Source organism: Callithrix jacchus, chromosome 4 (assembly GCF_049354715.1).
Source record: "Callithrix jacchus isolate 240 chromosome 4, calJac240_pri, whole genome shotgun sequence".
Lineage (NCBI taxonomy): Eukaryota > Metazoa > Chordata > Mammalia > Primates > Cebidae > Callithrix > Callithrix jacchus.
Genome location: NC_133505.1, coordinates 171249780 through 171266845, shown reverse-complemented (window position 1 = coordinate 171266845; position 17066 = coordinate 171249780). Strand labels below are relative to the sequence as shown.

Below are 17066 nucleotides of genomic sequence, written 5' to 3'. Positions count from 1 at the left end.
TCCAGTCTGGGTAACAACAGCAAAACTCTGTCTCAAAAAAAAAGGAAGTGTTTTTATCCCTATTTTCGGAGAGAGCTTGCTTATGATAGGTCTTGTTTTTTATATAGCCATTCACATTACCTAAGCTGTAGAAGATGTTGGCATAATATTATCATTACTCCCTTTTATCTCTTTGGTGTCTGTAGTCAAACCTGTCTTTTACTCTTGATATTTGTGTTTTAGGCATCTCTTTTGCGTCTTAATAAATCCAGCTTGGAAGTTGTCCATTTGTTGATCTTTCAGAAGAACTAAGTTTTGGCCATGATAATTTTCTCTCATTTTGAAAAGTTTTTTGTCTTTGGCTTTTGTCTACAACTCATTAAGTTTGTTCTTTCTACTGACATTATTTTATTCTTTCCACTTACATTAAATTCACTGTGCTTTCCTTTTTCTAACTTCTCTAGTTGCAAGCTAATATCAGTAGAAAGTGTAAATATTTATTCTCATCAAATATGTACATTTAATGTCCTACTCTCCCCTCTAGGCTCTCACTTAGCCACCTCCCACATTAGGTTGTAGTTTCCTTTCAATTTTATTCAAAATATTTTCTAAATTTCTTCATAATTTCTCCTTTGACTTATATATTATTTAGAAAAAGGTCGTTTAATTTCCAACTATTTTTGGAAATTAAAAAATAAAAATAAACAAAATTTTGAAATAAATACAAATTCTGATTTTTATTTATTTGTTTATTTAATTACATTGACAAAACAGACTCCGTATAAATTAAATCTATTACACTTACGGAGGCAAACTTTAGGGACAAGGATATAATCGATCTCAGTAAACATATCATGTGCCCCTTGAAAAGAATGTGTACTTAGCAGTAGTTTTGTATAGCATTCTATAAATAACAATTAGCTCAATGTGCTTGATAATATTGTTAACATTATTTATGCCTTTACTGTTTACGTAGTTTTCTATCATCAGTTTCTGAGTGAGGAAAAACATTAACTTTCACTGGAGAATATTTGTAGCCTATGGTTATGCAATCATATTTATTTACATGGTGTTCTACGTTTTGTTTTTCCTAAAATATATATATATATGTATATCTGTATGTATGTGTACACATACATACAAGTAAATATACATGTATGATATATAAAACAATATCTAACAAATATACACATATATGGTTAGTACACATAATTTAGGTAATATTTATGACAGAATTATTAAAGAAAACCAATTTATTTCTAGGAAAATGGCAAACATGACTTCATTTTCTTATGTTCTTTCTTTCTTTCTCAGTTACATAAATGTTTGAAAAATCTTGCTGGTTAGTCATGAAACCAGGGCTCTCAACTCACCAGGTGGCACTCTCCAAAATTTCACACCATTTCTTAAGAAATGATCAATCTCCTAAAATCAACATGGCAAAATAAAATCCAAGAAATGATAACAAAATACAATCTTTATTAATTTTCCTCTCAAATAAAAAAATTCATATAGTTTTTCATAACTAAATGCTCCATATCAGAGGTCTTTATTGTGGCTCAACCCTAAGTGACACGATGTGTATTACTCAGGATGTTTTCTTCGTGTTTTAACCATTGACATCACCACACTTTGAATATGTTTTACATGAGCTGATAGCTGTTTAGCAGTGTTATTCATTATTATTAATGTATGAAAAAATATAGTACATTTAATATTCTGTTTATGACCAAATTAAATTTCATCTACTTAAAGATATTAATTTATATACTGATTAATTACGTCAATTTAAAAAGTCATAATTTAGGAGAGCATTCCAGTGGCTTTGTTCTTCCTCTTTTACTTTGAATGGTAGAGGCAGAAGGTTAGTTGAAAATTCTGTATGCAATCCTGCTTTTGTTTCAGACTTAGGGCATTCTTGTTATATATTAGATGTGTTTATTTTATGTCTCTCTGTGAATGATGTAGCTCAGCAGTGCTTGGCCTCTGGGTAAGAAGAAACTATTGAGTTAGTCCTGGCTATCAATTGGTACCAGTAGGATGGACAACTACTTACATTATTATATTATTTTTCATAAGATGCTGTACTCTGAAGTCCTTCCCATTTATCAACCTAATAGCTCAGCGGGTATCTCCTGCAGCCTTTATTGTCTGGGTCAGTTAGCTCTGGAGGTTAGAGTGGTGATTATGAGGGCCAGGCTTGTGGTTTTAATCCCTATATGGGCCCGTTAGTTTCTCAGTTAGGAAAAACCCTTGTGCACAGCAATCACCTGCACTTCTAACCTCTCTGTCTTGTAGTTGAACGCCAAGGGTTATGGAAATGACATGTCATGGGAATGTAGAAGACATGGTGCAATTCATCTTTACTACTAGAGAAATAAATCAAGGCACATATTTCCTTGACTAGATGTTTCTTTCATCCTTAAGTGGAGGAGCATACACATGGATTTGAAGCTATATATGCTTGTGCTTAAATGAATTTTTTTGTTAAACCAAATATAAACTCAAAAGCATCATTGAATTTGAAATATTAAAAGATAAAGCAGCTCAATGCCTGAACTTTGGAACCCTTTGACAGCTCACAATGCAGCACATCCAAACCTCCAGAAACGTATTTTACTAAGCTCAGAAATTCCTTCACAGTAATTTGTCATGTTTTCCAGTCTTTCACAATCATCACATTTGGCCTTTCCCCAGGTGCATTTAATGTTTACCCTTGTTTGGATCGATGGCCCAGTTCTCACCTGTCTAGGGTGGTGAGCCTTGGCACAGCTTGGATTAAATCTTCCATCTCTCATACAGTTCCAATTTGCTGTAAGGATCCACATTCTCTCACCAACACTCCTTCATAATGGAGTCCCCTTTTGACTTCGTTATGAGGGGAAAGAAATTGGGGTCTTCACTCCTCATCTTCCTCCATCCATTCAGTCAAAAATATCTTTTGGCTATCTGCTTTCTTCCAAGTGTTGTATAAGAGGGAGGAAAAAATAAATGAACTGCTGTAAGAAACTTATGATTAGGATGAAAAATAGGAAGTGGGCATACTTAATTTTAACTCAATAAAGATCATGGACCAATGAAACAGTGTGTCTGAGAAAAGTAGAAGCAGGGCTGTAAGAATACTTAAAATCCCGAGCTGTGTTCAGTGTTGAACTTCATTGTCCTGAATTGTATTCACCCCATAAAACAAAGTGAGATTTGAAGGCTAGTGATATGGTTTGGTTCTGTATTCCCACACAAATCTCATCTTGAATTATAATCAATAGTAATCCCCATTCATTGAGGAAGGGACCTGGTGGGAGGTGATGGGATCATGGGGGCAGTTTCCCTTATGCTGTTCTCATGGTAGTGAGAAAGTTCTCATGAGGTCTGATGGTTTTAAAGTGTGGCACTTCCCCTTTACTTGCTGTCTGTCTCTCCTGCCACCATGTAAGACATGCCTTGCTTCCTTTCTCCCTTCTACCATGACTAAGTTTCCTGAGGCCTCCCCAGCCATGTGGAACTGTGAGTCAATTAAACCTCTTTTGTTTATAAATTACCCAATTTCAGGTACTATCTTATTTTATTTTATTTTATTTTGAGACAGAGTCTCACTCTGTCACCCAGGCCGGAGTGCAGTGGCATGAACTCTGTTCCCTGCAACCTCCACCTCCCAGGTTCAAGCAATTCTCATGCCTCAACCTCCTGTGAAGCTGGGATTACAGGCATGTACCACCAAGCCTGGGTAACTTTTGTATTCGTAGCATACAAATTCGTAGAAACCTCAGGGTTTCACCATGTGGGCCAGGCTGTTCTCAAACCCCTGACCTCAAGTGATCCACTCAGCTCAAACTTCCTAAGTGCTGGGATTACAGGCATAAGCCACACACACAGCCTCAGATAGTATCTTTATAGTAGTGTGAGAATGTGCTGATACACTTAGTACAATTATTTTAAAATTGTTCCTTGCCACTTTAAGTTATGTGATTTAAGTTACTTAACACAAATCTTATGTTTTATCACCCACCTGCTTTAAAATAATTTTTAAAAACCTATTTCAGTTATCAAAGCCTGATTTTCTTATCAATATCTCCTGCTATTCCTCTTTTTAACAGAGCAAAAGGAACTCAAAAAACAACCAACTCTACCTATTTACTTGCAATACACATCCTAAATAACCTCATCGCTCACGTGTAATGTGTAGATGGATGGAATCAAAACGTTAATATTTACTAACTTTTGTCATCAGAATTGTCTTTATCATTTGCTGTGGTTTACCAATATTTCTCTCTGTACAGCGTTAATTCAGTTTTTTCTTTCTTTCTTTGTTTAAAAAAGAAAGATAGAATTAATTTTTCCTTGAGTTTTCCTGCCCCAATGATATATGTTAATTGCTGGAAAAATACATTTCCAACTATATTTGTGGTGTAGTGGGTTAAAGTTTGAAGGAGCAATTGTTTTCACACACTTTTTCCTCGGGACATTTTCAGCACTGAAATTCAGGTCATGGAGAGATAAGTTAAAGTGCTGTTTTAGGAAGACCGTCAGGGGACAGATGCAGTGTTTCTTTCGTATGCTTCCCACTTTGTGTACACAGCACTGAGACATGCATAGAAGAGCTCGCCAAGATTACCGCACCTGTGGAAGGATGTTAGGAAGAGAAGCTTCATCTCAGTCGGTGGGAAACCATGCCTCTATGTCCCTGTATGCCTCTTCCAAACGCCACCCAGACGTGCTTGGTTCCTTTAAGAGAAGCAAATATTAATACCTCTCTTTCGTTCCATTTTCTCTTCATGCCCTGTGTCTTTTTGACCTCTGCTGAAAGCCGCGTGTGCCTTGGCTCTCTGTTACAGCCATCATACTTGGTGGTGTAATCGTTAAGGTCACATAAAGAACCAACCTTGAAAAAGATGACTCAAGCTGGATGTTTTTCTATGAAAAAGAAGTGTATGTTAATGGACTCAGAGAAAGAAATAAACATTGTGTCTGATCCTGTGGGGTGCAGTAAAGTTTTTATGCCAGGAGCTGGGAATAATCACATCACTCATCTGTGTCACAAATATGAGTGAGCCAGGAAGGTTTTCTCTGTCAAATTGCTATAAAGCTTTTCTCGGTACTGTCCCAGCCCATTCCAATTTTTATTTATGACAGGTGTTATCTCCAGTTTACTTTCTTTATTTTTCCTTTTTTGTTAAGTTGTGAGCAATGGAACTTATATGCTTAACCTTGATAATGTGATAAAGAATACATAACTAACGTGGAAGCCTGGTTATTTGGTCATTTCAAGGGATAAGAGTTGGGTAGCATGACGGAAATGTAAGGGAGACAATGAGTAGCTAGAGGCACATGGACTCACTGAGTTCTGACTGGTCTTTGTCTGACACCATGAAAGCCAGCATATTTCCAGTGTTACAGCCATTCATTGGCATCCTATGGGGAAGGTGTCTTTGTTGGGATGAAGGGGTATTGGGTCAAGAATAGGTTTATGACAGAATGATTCTGAATCCTCGGAAAGATGTATAGGCAATAAAGGAAGTTTAGGAAACTAAGAAGATAACGCTCTGATTCTTTTATCATAGAAAACATATAATTAAATGACAATGGTAAAAATAGTAAAATGCCATAGAATTTTTGTTTCTGAAAATAATAGAATATCAGGAATTAGATTTAAACTCTTGTCTTGAACAAGCAGAATACCAAACAAAATGTATTAAACACTGGTTTTCAGTACCGGAAACAAACCACACAAGACAATGATACCTGACACCAGACAATGAGTGAAGTGAACCCTGTGGCTGACTCAGCTTACAACCTCAAGAGAATTGCAGGCTGCAGTACAGGGAACCCCTACAGTGCCTGGTTGCCTCTCTAAGTTGAGAAGGCAGAATTTTTAGGCTGATAAGGCAGAATTTATTTATATAGGAAAGTCAGGCAGCTACAAACACAATGTAAAATATTAGCAAAGAGGTAGCTATCATGAAAACTTTGGAGTTTTAAGGATGAGTCGCCTTAAGAGTTCAGCAGAATACAGAACAGTACTTATAACTGGGAAAAGATATCAGGCAAGCAGAACTATCCCAGGAGCTGACTCTGGGCTAAGAATAGTAGCGTGTCCCCCTAGACAGAGTGAGAAGACCCACTAACACACGGAATGGCACTTAAGGAGAGTTCTCAGAAGGGTATGACCTTAGTACTCTGGTCAAGTTCTCTCTAGATTAAGGGCTTCTCTTTTCCCAGCTAAGCATGTTTAAAAACAAGCCTAGAAATAATTGACCGATTCAAAGAAACTTAATTGAATCTTAGAAAATAGCTGAAATATAGTCAAAGATATAAGGGGGAAAAAAATCACCCGACAAGATTCCAATGTTAAGAATCTAATAAAAAATTACGAGGCATGAAATGAAGCAAGGAAAATGACCCTTAGTGATGAGAGTAATCATTCAGTAGAAACAGACTGCAGGAAGTGGAATTATTAGACAAGGATATTAAAGAAGCTATTTTGAATATGTTCCATAGGTTGAAAAAGTAGAGGAATATCTGAGCATTTTGAGGATGGATATGAAATGCAAAAATACTCAAATGAAAATTATGGAGATGAAATATACAATGTCTGCCATAAAAATGTATTGAGTGAGATTAACAGCATATCAGCATTGCAAAAAAGCAGGACAAACGAACTTGAAGATCTAACAGTCAAGACTATCCAAAAGGAAATCCAGTAGGATTAATGATGGAAGAAAACATGAGCAGAGAATCAGGGGGCTGGACAACATCAAGAGGCTAACAATATTTATAACTGAAATCCTTAAGAAATATTTGAACAAATATGACCACTGTTTTTCAAATTCAGTAAAAGCCTACATATATAGGCCTAAAAATTTGTATGAACCAAAAGAAGAAGAAACATTAATAACAGAACAAGGCTGATCATAATCAAATTGTTTCAAATTAGTGGGAAAGAATCTTAAGAAGAAGCTGCCCCAAAAGTTGCCTTATGTATAAAGGGCAAAATGAAAACAGCATAGGAGACTTCTCATTAAAATGCGCTAGCTGTCAGTCCATGGAGTTGCACATTTACAGTAATCGAAGGAAAAATTATCAGAATTCTATATTCAGTAATATTTTAAAAATTTAAGGTAAAATAAATATTTTTGGAATCTATGAAAGCTGAACAAATTCACTTCTGATGGTCCAGCAGAAAAAGAAGAATTAAAGTCCTTCAGTCAGAGGGAAAGGATTCCAGGTAGAGATACTGATCATATGAATGAATGGAATGAAGAATGCTGAAAATAGTGTAGCATTCATTCATTCATAATAACCTGAGCATCCGAAGCATTTTATTAATGGTATTTTATCTCTTCTCATCAGGTAAAGTAAACACTAGAGTAATAAGAAAGATATATTTCCTTATTTTTAAAAAATTATTTGAAACATAACTGAAACATGCAGCCATAAAAAACGATGAGTTTGTGTCCTTTGTAGGGACATGGATGAATCTGGAGGCCGTCATTCTCAGCAAACTGACACAAGAACAGAAAATCAAACACCGCATGTTCTCACTCATAGGTGGATGTTGAACAGTGAGAGCGCATGGACACAGGGAGGGGAGCATCATACACTGGGGTCTGTTGAGGGGAAACAGGGGAGGGACAATAGGGGATGGGGAGTTGGGGAGAGATAGCATGGGAAGAAATGCCAGATATAGGTGATGAGGAGGAAGGCAACAAATCTCACTGCCATGTGTGTACCTGTGCAACAATCTTGCATGTTCTTCACATGTACCCAAAAACCTAAAATGCAATAAAAAAAAAAGAAAAAAGAAAAAGAAATAACAACATAACCGAAAAAACTCAAAGGAGTAACCAAAACTCTCACTTCAAGAAACCAGAAAGGATATAAGAAAATAAACACAAAACAAGTAGAAGGAAGGAAATAATTAAGATTAATGCAGAAATTAATGAAATTCAAAACAGAAAAACAATTTTAAAAAATCAATAAAAGCCAGCTGGGTGTGGTAGCTCATGCCTGTAATCCCAGCACTTAGGGAGGCCAAGGCGGGTGGATCACAAGGTCAAGAGATTGAGACCATCCTGGCCAATATGGTGCAACCCTGTCTCTAAAAAAAAAAGGAAAAAAATTTTAAAAATCAATAAAACCAAAGCTACATTTTTGAAACAATCAAAACAATAAATTTTTTACAAGACTGACAAAGAAATCAAGAGATCAGACACAAATTGCTAACATTAGGAACTGTGTAGAGAGGATACCTCTAGAGACCACAGAGGTATTAGAATTATGGTACTACAAAGAACTATGTGTACATAAATTTGACCAGTTGGATAAAATGGACTAATTTCTTGACAACTACATATTGACAAAGAACAATTCACCAATAACCCCATTAATACCCAGGTGATTTAATTCTACTGAATAATGAAAAAATAACAATAATCTGAAGCAAATTCATTCAGAAGTAGAAGATGGACACTTCTCAAGTCATTTTATGACACCAGCTTTACTTTGATGCTGAAAATAGAAAAAGATAGTACAAAGAAGACAACTTCAGAACATCGCACATGAACACAGATACATCACACTTCAGCAAAATGTTAGCAAATACAATCCTGTTATGAATGTATAAATCTATCTTTCCATCCATCTATTGAAATAATAATGTATTACTAACAAATCAGATTTCTTCCAAAATTCAGAACTTGTTCAACTTTTAAAAATCAGTTAATGTAGTTCATTATATTAACAGTCTAGAGAAAAGGGAAAACACACACTAGTATTAACAGACACAGGAAATACACTTCATCAACTAGCCATTTTCTTAAAACTTTTCAGTGGTTTCTGATAGCTCTTAGAGTAAAGGATAAATTCTGCCAAATGTACTACAGCTCAGTTCTGAGATGGGCCCCTATAATCTCTGTGGTCGTACTCTCCTATACGCTTCTGTGAGCCATACATGCTTTCTCAGGGTTCATGGCTGATAAGATCTTTAATGCCTTGTGTTATCCTGTCAAAATTGTCTCTGCTTTGAAAAATTTTCTCCACCTTTTAATTTCTCCCAATCACTGAGTTTTGGCCTGTGTGTAATATAACCAGTGATACTTTCATGGAAAGGCCAATTCATATAAATTCTTATGCTTTAACAACTTTTTATACCAATTCCTATTTGTGATTATGTTCATATAATTTAAATTTTATCTACACATGTGCATGCTTACTGTTCTCTTCCATCTAATTCATATTAAGCCTTCATAAATAGTTAATAAATGAGTAAATTATCTGCTTTCTTTTTACACCTTCATAATGACTTGATCATCAGAAACACTCTACTATTGGTATTTCATCTCTTCTCATCAGGCAAAGTGAATGCTTGGGAGAAAATAAGAACATGCTAAAAGTATCATACAACCCATTTTATTTTATATTTAAATAGTTTTATTATTTTAACTTTAATGGTATAATAAATGTTTATTAGCATTTGTCATTTATTCATTAAATGAACATTTATTGAGTTCCTTACATGGCCACACACAAGTGCTGGACGAGTGAACCAGACAAACCAAAGCCCCCAAATCTATGAAGGACACAAGTATGTGGGTCTCTATTATTGTTGTTCCTTTCATTTTTAAGAAACACAATGTAATGAATTAAAAGAAAAAGCAGTTTTTGGTCTTCCTCCTTCAAATGAATAGTAAGAAAGATAACTATTCACATATAGTTAAAACATTTGAACCATTTAAGAAGAAAATACATAAAAAGTAAAAGAATCTATCCTCACTACAGCCTTCAGTTTATCTCACTAGAGGTGACTGGAGTTCGCCCAAATACCCTGTGGAAGTGATGTTAATGTTTTATTTCAATAAACATACAAGTTGATCTTCTCAGTCTTAAAATTGAGAAAGTTACATTTGTCTTATCTGAGTTTCTTTCTCAGGAAACCAACCATCAGGTCTCACAGAGAGCTTCAAGGAGCTGAAATGCATCAGGTCACAGCATCTGAACAGTGAAATGCCAGACCCATTACCCTCATGATTGCCTATTTACCAACTACTCTTCCTTAACTATCTCTAATTCCTGTTTTCCCACATACAGTTACATTTCTTCCCTGCTATCTAAAGCCCTAATTTTATAATAGTTGGTCAGGGAAATGGATTTGAGATAGAGCTCCCATCTTCTTGGCTACAGCACCTGATTAAAGCCTTCTTCCTTGGTAATACTTGTTGTCTCAGTGATTTGCTTTCTGTGTGGTGAGCAATAGGACCTAGACTGAAACCCTAGGGTTTTGATAACATAACAGCCATTTTTATTTTTTTATGAATCTTACTGAAAAAAATAAAACATGTATATGTTTATTCTTATTTATTTATAAAAAACGATGCTAATAATTCATCTGTTTTTAACAAATTATACTTTACAATTTCTTGTATGAGCACATGCATATGTAACTCACTTTTGTGGCAATGCAATATTACAAGCATAACATAATTAATATAACTTGTCCCCTACTGAGTAGCTATAATTTTTTATTTTTTCTACTACAAAAGCATTTTGATAAATATGTAAAATGTAATTAATGTTTTCAGTGAGGAATGTCATAGAATGATATTTAATGCATTCCAAAAGAAAAAATAAGACATTATAATATTGAATGTTATTCTGATCTATGACCATTCTGTAAAGGGGAGTCCAGTATTTCAGTAGCTGTTGCTTCCCTATCTAATGAAGGTCAGATTCGTTAAGGACTGACCTTCTTGTCATTCTCCCTGAGACAGGGAGTGACTAATTACTTACTCAAGGTCAATCTCCCTGAGACAGTGAGTTACTAGTTACTGAATCACACTTGAAAAATACTAGGATTTTAAGCAGTTTTCCTCTCTTTGGAGCAGGGATAAGGGTTTTTCCATATGAATACCCATTTTAAAAAGTCACTATTCCAATAATATACATATGTATAGTAAAAAAATTACTGCCAAATGTTTTGTAAAGCTTGTATAACAGTAATGGCAATTTCTTTTGACTGACAATTTGGAGTAAAATTTGGAAATTGCTACTGTCACATCTTTGAGAGTATCTATATTTCTTATGGAGGTATTTTATAGAATATATAGCAGTGATTTCACTCAAGGTAACATCTCCTGCTTCCAGAGTGCTGTGAGAAACAAAGACAGTCCATGAAATTCATCACATATTAGCAGACTGACAAGGAAAGGAGAGCATCCATCTGAAACAACCCAACAGATGCTGCCATGGTATCTTGTCAATACGGTTCACTTGATTCTCTCAAAGCCTTTCCTACAATATGGTTGTTTTGTCTTGTAATTGTCAAAAATACTCTTGTATTGGCAGGCCCAGCAGGTATTATTTTTTGAGCTTTTTTTCTTTTTTTTTCTTCAAAACTCACATGATCTCACAGATTTAGTGAAAGACTGATAAGACTGATCAATAAATCACACAGCCAACCCTTGTTGTTGTTTAAAAATTATGCTAGAGACACAATAAAAGAAACAAATAGTTGGGTCAGTTTCTAATGCATTGCTGCTTATACTGCTTAGTTTCTCCTTTTTCAGAGGTTAGTATTATGAAGTCATATATTTTCTTTTTTTTAATAGCTGGACGATGATAAGGCTAAATGTATTGCATTTGGTCCTTAAACCTGAAGTATTTCTAACTGAACATCTCTTTAAAGGTTGAAAGTAATGTTCTCAGAAGAAGAACACTTCAAAGCTCAAACGATCAATTTGTGGACATAACTGAACAAACCGTAAGACTTAAGTTATAAAAGAGAAGTATCCAACAAACTGAAATATCAGCAACATTGCCACTCGACTGGATGTTGACCTAAAGCAATATTGGCTCAAAATGTGTCAGAAAGTTTTTTTTCTCAAAAATAAAATTCATTTTCTCAGTAGCTAGATTTTTTAAACTTTAAAATTGATATAGTTTAGATTTAAAAAACGTGGCAAAAATAGTAGTGTTCACACATACCCTTCATCCAGCTTCTCAGAGATAACATCTTCCTAAACCACAGTACATCATCAGAACCAGAAATTTGACATTGGTATAACACCAACATATGGGCACACCTAATCCCAAACTTAAACCTTGGCAATTATGGAATTGTCTTCATTATTGTAATTTTGACATTCGAAAAATTTTATAAATACTAAATGATGAAGAATGCTATTTTAACAGGTTAACTGAGATATAATTCAGATCATGAAATTCATCCCTTTAGAAAAAACAACTCAATAGATTTTGATATATTCACAGAGTTGTGCAGCCATCACCACAATCTAATTTTAAAACATTTCTTCACTCCAAAAGAAACTCCATACCTATTACCAGTCAGACTCATTTACCTGACCTAAAACCAACATAGCAGTAGACAATCAAGTGTCTACTTTCCAGCTAGGTATGGTGGCTCATGCCTGTAATCTCAGCAGTTTGGGAGGCCAAGGCAGGAGGATTCCATGAGCCCAGGACTTGGAAACTAGCCTGGTCAACACAGCAAGACCCTGTCTTTATCAAAAAAAAAAAAAAAAAAAAAAAAAAGAATGTACTTTATGTCTGTCTCTGTGGAATTTTTACTCTAGATATTTCAAATGAATAAAATCATGCAGGTGGTCTGTGATGACTGACTTCTTTCTCTTAACAGAATGCTGTTAAAGTTCATTTACATTTTAGCATGTTCAGAATTCCATTATTTTTATTGCTGAATACTATTTTGTGAATATACTACTTGTATTTATGTATTTATTATTTCATAAAAATTGTGTTGTTTCTGTGATTTTACTATCATGAGTAACAGTACTATGAACAATTAATTGTGTAATGCTTTTGTGTGCTACTCAGTTGTTGAGTCATATGGTAACTCTATATTGTCATGTGGGCAGACGATATCTTGCTTAGCTCTGCATTCCAGCTTTTTGTGTGAAGATGTTTTCATTTCTCTATTATAAATACCTAAGAATATAATTTCTGGGTTCTATAGTGTATATTTATATAGTGTATATTTAACTACCAAGCCTGTTCTCCAAAATGGCTATAACCATTTTATAGTCTTGCAAGCAATGTGCTGAGATCCAGATTTTCCACATTCTTACCAGAATTTGGTATTGACAGCATGTAATTTCTTTTTAAATTTTAGCCATTTGTATAAGAGTGTACTGGCATCTCATTGTAATTTTAATTTACACTTCCCTAATGAGCAATGGTGCTAATATCATTTCATGGGGATATTTGCTATTGTATATCCTCTTGGATGGGTGAAATGTCTCTCAAGTCTTCTGTTCATGTTCTAGCTAAATTGTTTTCTTACTGTTACATTTAAACAGCACTTTCTATATTTCCAAAGCAAATACTTTGTCAGGTGTGTGATTTGCTGATGTTTTTCCCTGTCTGTGGCTTACCTTTTTATGTTCTTAACAAGGTCCTTCCTGGAGCAAAACGCTCTAATTCTGGTGAAGTTCCATGTTTCATTTCTGTTTTTAATGATGGTGTTCTTGGTTTCGTGTCTAAGAACTCTGTCTAATATTAGGTCACAATAACTTTCTCCATTGTTTTTGGAAGTTAGTTACATATTTTAAATTTGAATCCATAATTTAATTTTTAAATAAACTCTGAGGCTCAATGAGTTTTTAAATTTACTTGTTTAGATTTTGCCTGTGGATGTCCATTTGTTCCAACAGCATTTGTTTAAAAGATGAGACTTTCTCCAATGAATTGCTTCTGAAAATTGTTGAAAAATCAGTTGGATGTGTTTGTGTTCACATATTTCTAAGTTCTTAACAATGTTGAATTTTACCTGAGCCCTGTGACCCTGGGAAAACAAAGATGAAGGATCCGTCTATTCCTGACCCTGGAAAACAAACGCGAAGGATCCGTCTATTCCTGACCCTGGGAAAGCAAACGCGAAGGATCCGTCTATTCCTGACCCTGGGAAAGCAAACGCGAAGGATCCGTCTATTCCTGACCCTGGGAAAGCAAACGCGAAGGATCCGTCTATTCCTGACCCTGGGAAAGCAAACGCGAAGGATCCGTCTATTCCTGACCCTGGGAAAGCAAACGCGAAGGATCCGTCTATTCCTGACCCCGGGAAAACAAACGCGAAGGATCCGTCTATTCCTGACCCCGGGAAAACAAACGCGAAGGATCCGTCTATTCCTGACCCCGGGAAAACAAACGCGAAGGATCCGTCTATTCCGTGTTCTGCAATATGGCTCACCCTAAAGAACCACCCTTCGAATGTGACTGCAGTGGAATCAAGGATGCCACTTGTTTGACCTAGAACACGGCTAGACATGGAATCCCCAAATTCCTATTCTTTACTTATCAGTGACGAGCTGAACTTCATGTCCCCACCAATCAACGGGAACAAAATGTTTCTTAAGAAAATTTAGTTAAGGTTCCCTTGAACTTTGGCGCATCCAGCCTCAGCCAGTACACCAGTCTTCCTTCAGGACCCCCTTAGAAAATAGACTGACATCAGACTAAAACATGCTCTCATCTACTGTCTGAGCACTTTCTTTCCACTTCCCCATACCCAGTTCCTTCTCATCTGTTTAATCTGCTCTATAATCCTTAAGATGCTTGCTGACTTTAAGATGAGTGTTCTCCCTATTACAATAGCTCATCCCCAAACAATTATTTCTAATAAGCTCATTCCTTACTGAGTCCAAATGTGTTTTTCATTCACTGTATATTCTGTTCTGTTGATCTGTGTCAACACCCCCAACAATATGGCATTGTCTTGACTATGGTAGCTGTATTATAGCTCCAGAATTTGGTCGTGTGCTTCCTTCAACTTTATTGTTCTTTTTCAAGATTGCTTTTAACTCTTTTATTTCCTTTGCTTTTCTATATAAATTATAGAATCAGCTTGTGTATATTTACAAAAGCTCCTGGCATAATTTTGATACTAATCGGATTAAATTTATAGACTGATATGAAAATAATTTTTTGACATTTAATTTAATTTTACATTCCAGGACATAGAGGCAGAACATGCAGGATTGTTATATAGGTAAATGTGTGCCGTGGTGGTTTGCTGCACCTAGATATTAAGCTCTGCATACATTAACTATTTATGGAGAGAATCGACATCTTTACTTTGTTGCATTTTCTAATCTTTAAACATGATGATTTTTTTTTTTTTAAGTTTTTCTCACCATTTTAGTTTTTGACATACAGGTTCTGTACATGTTGGTTAAATGTATAACTTTTTTTTGGAGTCGTTCTAAATGTCACTGTGTTTCAAATTTTGGTTTTCAATAGATTATTGATACAGATAAACAATTGATCTTTGTACATTGACCTTATATTAGTTCTAAAGAGTTTTGCTTTTATAAAAAAACTTAGTATTTTTCTACAAATGATTATTTGCAAGTAAGGTAATATCATTCTTTTTTTCAATCTACATTGTTTTTATTTATTTTAGTGCCTTCTTACACTGGTTAACATTTTAGTACGATGATTGATGAGAATGGGCTTGCTTGTGTGCTCCTAATTTTAAGTGAAAAGCATTCAGTCTTTCACTATTGAGTGTGACGTTTGCTGCCTGGCTTTTTAAATGGATGTTATAACGTTAAAGAATTTTTCTTTATTCCTAGACTAGGGAAGGTAAAATACAGTCATAATGAGATGTCATTTTGCAACCAATACAATGACTATAATTTTGTTTCTAAAACCATGAAAATAATAAATTGTAGCAAGTATGAGAAGCAACTAGAACCCTCATACATTGCTGATGAGAACATATAATGATGCAGCATTTGGAAGTTTATTTAACTTTAGAAAGTTAAATATACACTTACCATATGAGCTAGCAATTCTACTCTGGAATATTTCACACAAAAGAAATGAAAACAATAGATTTGTCCACAAATATTTGCTGCAGTGTTAGTTTTCATAAACAAAATGTAGAAACAATATAATTAGCCCTTAACTGGTCTATAAATGAACGTCATGTGGTATGTCTCACCAATAGAAAGGAACAAAGTACTGATATGCCAAAAACATGGATGAAGCTCAGAGACATGCTCAATGGAAGAGGAGAGACACAAAGATTACATATTATATTATCGTTATGTAAAACAGTAGGAACATAAGCCATAGACACACAAAGCAGACTTTGTGTTGCCTGAGGCTGAGGGTGGCAGGGTAGATACATAGTGCATAGCCAAGTAGGACATTTTTGAGGTGATGGGAGTGTTCTAAAGCTGAGTCAGTGTGAACGTTGCATAACTGTACACATTTTCTAAAAGTCATTGAACCATACATTGCAATCGGTCAGTGTGCAGTATGGTATGCTAATCATACTTCAATAAAACTTCAATAAAACCTGTCTAGAAATAAAGATGTAGACCAAATAGTTCCGGGATCCCTCCTGTCTCACGCATTCAAAATACTAATAATAACAATAATAATAATTATACTTCATGAGGAGAAAACAAAGTCAGCGAATGTTTTCCCATACCTTTGAGACCTCCAATGTATCCCTACAGACTGAATGTTAGTTCATCTCTAGAAACAGAAGGCAGGGAAGACTTGTGACCAGTTTCCAGCTGTACATGGAGAACAGGCAAACAGAAAGTGTCCTGGCCTGTGGCCAGGAAACAAAGGAGCTGGGCAGCATGGTGACTTGAGGTGAGCTGGACTGGGACTTCTTCTTGAAAAAGTGGGAGTGTTGAGGAGATGTGATAAGGGAAGCAGAGGATGCTGGGAGAGTGTTGTTGGCTTTCAATATAGAAAAGAGACCAGGTCCAAGGAATATGGGTGGCCTCCAGAAGCTGAAATAAGCAAGGAAATGCATTCTCTCCCAGAGCTCCCAGAAGGAATTCAATGGTACCAACACCTTGATTTTAGCTTGTGAGGCACATTTTGAATTTCTGATACCCAAAACTGTAGGATAATGAATGTGTATCAATTTAAGCCACAAAATTTGTGCAGTCTATTTTAGCAGCAATAAGAAACAAATGTCACATCTATCTGGTTTACCTCCACCGAAGTTTTTATATCTAATATATGTCTGATAGTGAGAAATTATTGCTTCTTGAACTACTTATTCGTACAACTATTTCATTGGAAGTTCAGACTTG

General features: G+C 35.3%; 1 long non-coding RNA gene across 1 annotated transcript in view; it reads right to left on the bottom strand.

Annotated features, from left to right (window-relative positions):
- Positions 1-713: 713 nt before the first annotated feature.
- Positions 714-17066, bottom strand: part of LOC103792717 (uncharacterized) — an 84530-nt gene continuing 68177 nt past the window's right edge. The window contains exons 6-7 of the long non-coding RNA XR_619598.6: positions 4597-4701; positions 714-2935 (exon numbers count right to left, since the gene is read on the bottom strand). This is a non-coding gene — a long non-coding RNA (uncharacterized LOC103792717). The remainder of the gene's footprint in view (positions 2936-4596; positions 4702-17066) is intronic.